General features: G+C 43.6%; 1 long non-coding RNA gene across 1 annotated transcript; it reads left to right on the forward strand.

The window, feature by feature from the left end:
* The first annotated feature begins 2673 nt into the window (after positions 1-2673).
* Positions 2674-4340, forward strand: LOC113015934 (uncharacterized). Its single transcript, XR_013905091.1, has 3 exons — positions 2674-3418; positions 3666-3716; positions 3920-4340. It is a non-coding gene; the product is annotated as an uncharacterized LOC113015934 (long non-coding RNA).
* Positions 4341-5851: the final 1511 nt, after the last annotated feature.

Here is a 5851-nt window from a genome sequence, read left to right on the forward strand (position 1 = left end):
TCCGGCGGGCCGGGCAAAACCTCCGGCGGGCCGGGCAAAACCTCCGGCGGGAGAAGCTGACGTGGCTGTTCCGGGGTGGCCGTAATCCGCTGCTGCTGGACAAAGTCTGTGGATTCCCGAGCTCGCACCACCCCCCGGGCTTTATGCAGGTTGCAAATTAAGCCTGAAACTCCCTTAAGCTGGCAGAGGTAGGGATTTTCTTCCAGGATTGCTTCGATGGCTTTTAACCCCACCACTTGTGCCCTTGCGTTGGTGGTGTGGGTTACCCAGTCCATCAGGCGTCGGATGCGTGCGAGGTCGCTCTCTCCAGACAAAGCTGCTGGGTCCATGTTTGGTCGGCTCGTACTGTCACGGCTGGCGGAGTGAGCCGTGTGGTGTGGAGGAAAGGGAGGACCCAAAATGCAGCAGTGACTGATGATACGAGTGATGTTTATTTACAAAGTGACAATGGCAGAAACAGGCAGTGAGGCATGACAAAACAACTGAAGAAACCTAAACTGGGAGAACTAAATGACAAACCTGAGACCATACAAAAGGGGTGCGGGGCAGAGAGACGCAGAGACAGGAACACCATAGAACGCAGACGAGCCAACAATGAACACAGACCGACACCCACTAAATATACACACACAAGGTAATCAGGTAATCACACACAGGAGGGAAGAACAGCTGAACCTAATACACATGAGGACCGGAGGACACAAGCTGAACACAATGACAACATACACAGACCTTCAAAATAGAATAGGAAATCCAGAACATGAGCCTTCAAAGTAAAGCAGGAACACACAGACTGATTTACAACACAACATGGGGACATGAACAGAGCACCAAGGACAGACACAGGTAGGGCTGAATACACACACCAAACTACAGGTTCAACCCTAAACCAATACAAAATCAGAATAAACACAAAGCACAAAAATGAACTTCAAGGAAACACAAAACGCTGGGCCAAAATGACCCAGGACCATGACAAAATGGGCCAATGTTTTGTTGTTGTTGTCTTTTTTTCGTAAACGTGTAAACAGTGAAAGGTGGCGGATTGGACAGATGCTGGCAGACGTGTAAAAATAACTCAATTGTTTGGTAGTGGCTATGGTGGAGCTTTCACAGATTCAGTAAAATTAGTAAGTGGTGGAGGCCAGCAGGTGGATGGGGGAAAGGACTGGAGGTGGAGAGACCCAAGGCGGCCGCCAGTCCGACTGTCAGGTGAAATGAGCTTCAGGTAAGAAGTTATGACTAGGGATGGGTATCGTTTAGGTTTTATCCGATACCGGTGCCAAATCGGTACTTTTGAAATGGTGCCGGTGCTCAAACCGGTGCTTAAAGAATGGTGAACACAAAATTGGTCCAAAAACCTCTTGTGTTCAGCTGTTTTTTGTAAAATGATAACAATGTTAGCCTTTTCTGCAGCTATGGGGCATATATGGTATCACTCTTGGCTGGAAGCAGTGCTTAAACAATGGAAAAAACACAAACTCTGTCCAAAAACCTCTCATGTTTAGCTGTTTCCCTCTTTTTCTTTGGTCATTTTAGCCTTTTTGGCCAGGGTGAAGGGAGTATCTGCCATCAAACAAGAAGACAGCCGCATGTAGCTATGATGATGTTTGCTAGTTCACCTTACATTCATTAATGTAATAACGTGGTTAGCCTACTCAATGTAAATTACACACGAACAACATTAAGCTACTCACGCAGAGAAGAACGGCTGCTGCTGCCATCATCATCTGTCATCATTTCTGCTACACTGGCAGGGCTAGGGGCCAGGACTCTCCTCTTCGTGTTTTTGGGGATGTTGCTAACTCCGGGTCTGATAACAGGCACCACACCCGCAGTAGATGTGCTTGGTGTGAGGTCTCGCAGCAAGCTATCAAATACAGCGCATTTCTTGGCTTTAAAAAAAAAAACGCTATGCGTTGCCAGGTGTTTCATCGGATTCGAGGTGTTACCTCCTTTGACAGTATGACAGTATCAGCTTAAAGTACTTGTTGCAGGCTGCTGAGTTTGCATATTTTGCTGTGAAGTACAGCCAGACTTTTGACCGCTTGGCCTTGGGCATTTTTAATCTGTAGCTCTGCTCTGAAAGAACGCACGTACCTGGACCCGCCTACTATCCTCGGAAACGTAAAATGATTGGCTAGAAGTGTATCACAGCTCAGGAAAAAAAGCACCGAAATAAAGCACCGATATGTGCGCTGCTTTTCGGTCTGGTTACTACCGTTTATGTCAGAACCACCGGACACCGGTACCCATCCCTAGTTATGACCTGCAGTCTATCTGGGTCAAACCAAGTTTAGGTGTCGTTTATTTTCATTGTGCTAACTTTTTACAGTCAGTTACAATAACTCGTACTGTGTACTAGCTAGCATGATGGAGTTTCTGTACAGTTGGGTGGGTGCTATGATGTTACTGGTGAACTTTATTTTATTCATATGGTTAGTTAGTAGAGTTGCCTACTGTCCCATAAAAACGTAATCCTCTGGTATTCAGAGTTAATATTATGCATTTTGTATTGAGCTGAAAATAAACGCGATTTGTCCCGTACTTCAGCTACAATAAAAAAAGACACAAAGCTGGAGTTATTCTGTGTCTTTGCTGCACAGCTGACTCTTCTTCTCTCACTCTCCCCCCTCCCTCTCCTGCTGCTACTTCAATCATGAAACTGATCAATGATCAGCTGATCTGCGTTTCTGCTGCAAGTCCCATCTCTCTTGCTTGTTTACCTCCCACTTTGCGCCAGAAAGAGGAAACTAGCAGAGGTCGCGTTAAACAGCAGAAGCGCCTTTAAACTTGATAAGCTGTTGTTAGAATTTATTTAATATTACTTTCTAGTATCAGCTGATGTTTGTTGGAGCCACAGCTGTAAAAGCTGCTGGTCATGATATCGGTTTGGTTATCTGGTGAGAGGGAAACATGAAGATGAAACCAGGAGATGTCCTTACTGAATCATCAGCGCTGAACAGGTGATGGAGAAACAGGTTTACCTTTTAGGTGACATGAATGGGTTGAAGGAAAGCCATGAACTGTTTCTGAGAGACAACTTACACCAGGATCCTTTTCTATGTAGCTGACAGCTGGTAACTGTGCAGGGGCGGGTCTAGCAAAGTTTTGCCATGGGGCCAGGTAGAGCATTAACTCCACTCTGTTCCCTTTCATACGTCATATATACTTAGTCTGCTACAAACCAGGAGGCGTAAAGCAGGATAAAGTTAAAAGTTTGACCCATTGTGTAAACTAACTTGAATGATCAACAACCAGGAGGAGGCAACGATTATGGAGCCACGGGAGGTGAGGACCACGCAGGTGGAGGAAGTGAGGAATGTGATGGAGAAGATTGAGCTCAACAAGGGACAGGATGACCCACTGAGCACTTCAGAGGGGCAAGTGGAGCACGCAGGCAACAAGACCAGCAAAGGTGATTTGTATGTTTGTATGTATTGTATGCTTTATATTTGGAGTCCAGGCTGACTTTTAGAGGAGTACCTGATGGCTGAAACAACAGTAATTTATGTTCCCTGACCAAGGATCAAGGAACATATATTTTACACCAGTTGATACATGTACAGTCAAATCTATTGAATGTTGATATTATTACATTTAATGTAACCATTTAAAATGATTTTGTTTTTGTTTTTCTCCCAAAATCACATACGTCAACACAGGATCCAGCAGGGGGAGAGTTTTTGGTGAAAGCCACAAAAAGACAAAGATGGGTATGTCATTGTTTGTGGAAGTATTTAGAATAGTTTGATACACTGTAGTAGAGTGTGTGTGGTAGTGTATGGTAGATTCGATTCAAGGAACATTATCATATGAAGATGAAAACAAAAGTTGTGCGATCTCTGAAAGTGTTTTGTTTATTTGCTTTTTGTTTGTTTATTGTTTATGAAACTGGTGACTTGGCTGTGATCTTCAGTCCCAGAAGCATCAAGATCCAGACCTAAGAAGAAAAGGCCACTAGTAAGTATGCTTTTGCTAATGCTTTTAATCACCACAGCTCATTTCATTCAGTACAAATACCTGTAGATATGTGATGATTCCAAGTTTACATTACACTAATGGCAGGAAACTACATACATGTGTCACCTTATACACATACCACATACTATAGAATTCAGTCCCCTTTGCTTTTTGCAGTCTTATTGCAATATGTAAGTACTTTTAACAGATGATGCAAGTACAGTTAAATGCATTCACTCCAGTAAAAATGCTTCTAACACAATGCTGTTGCAAGCAGCAGATTTTCTTTTTCTGTTGTCGATGTAGATTAGATAGAACTTTATTAATCCCTCGGGTGGTTCCTCCGGGAAATTCAGTTTCCAGTATCAGAACACTGACAGAAGTTGCATACAGAGTTAGAATATCAGGACGGGACCAGGTTGGTGGGGGTCAAACAGCAGATCCAGTCATGCAGTGATAATTCATATTTAATGCAGCAGCATTTTGTTAGAAATGTGTAAACGATTGTATTCTAATCACATTGGCTAATTTTATATGCATATATAAATAAAAGGTATTTTTTATTATGTCAACAGTCCTCCAACAGCATCCAGGAAGTACTATCCTATTCCCATGCCTCTGTCCAAACCAGGCGAGTGTTTTCATGTCACTTCAATGTGTTCTTTGCCATCAATAATTTTATGTTGATTTTTTGTTACATAAGCACGCGTCATGTGTCCTTCCACTTTTTTTCCCTTGTCATTTATCGCCTCCTTTGGATTGTTTTTTTCTTTTGTCTCTTATTCAATCATTCCTCACAATTTATATACCGTATTTCCCGGACTACAAAGCGCACCTGAATATTAGCCGCACAAGCTAAAATCAGGGGAAAATCCTGTTTTGTACACACATTAGCCGCACCTGACCAAAAGCCGCAGGTGTTTCAATATTGACTTATCATATGTAAGAGAATATGCACAAAGCGAATTGTCAGGAAAGAGATGGCTGTTTGGAGACACACCCCTTTTATTAATATTTTGAAAATCAAGTTATGGGTACATATTTGCACATGTGCTGTGCTTCATAGATGAGTAACAAATGTAGTACATAACAGTAACCTACAGCACACCAGAAAAATAGATTCAGACTACCTTTTAGGCTCAGGTGCAGTGACACGGCTTTAACAAGAAGAAAAGTCAGTCATTCACCACCATCTTCCTCTTCTTCCTGTGCAAAAAACCACCAAAGTCCTCTTCTCCAGTGTCGGATACGAACAGGCTCAGGATGGCTTCGTCATCCACTCTCAGCTTCTTTCCTTCGTTGTCACTTTCAAAACCAAAGATAATCCTCATTGTCATTGTCAGTGTCGGAGTCGAACACCCTCTGAAAGGCCGTGGCGGTGTCCTCCTCTTCATCATGCAGCAGTCCAGCCCTTCGAAATCCGTTGGTGATCGTGGATGTTTGCACACTTTTCCACGCTGTCAGAATCCACCGGTAGAGTTGAGCACAACTTGCTTTTCGCAAGTTTATCGCCGCTCGTCATCCACGACTCCCGCTGAACGCATAGCGCTACTTTGAAGTTTGTTTTTCGCGCTACTTGTACGGCACTATGTTGCCTGGCGGATGGACATGTGACCAACATACCACTCTTGAACCCCGATCCTTCCGCCAGGCAACGTAGTGCCGTACAACAGCGGAACAAACAAAACAAATCGTCTTACGATATCACAAAAATCATGGACAATCTATAGAAAAGCCGCACCTGACTAAAAGCCGCAGGGTTCAAAGCTTGTGCAAAAAGTAGCGGCTTATAGCCCGACAATTACGGTAATCCTCTTACCCAACTTTGTCTTCCTTCCTCTTCTTTTCCCCTTCAATCTCTCTCACCGTTCATCAATATCGCACATCC

Source organism: Astatotilapia calliptera, chromosome 23 (genome assembly GCF_964374335.1).
Source record: "Astatotilapia calliptera chromosome 23, fAstCal68.1, whole genome shotgun sequence".
NCBI lineage: Eukaryota > Metazoa > Chordata > Actinopteri > Cichliformes > Cichlidae > Astatotilapia > Astatotilapia calliptera.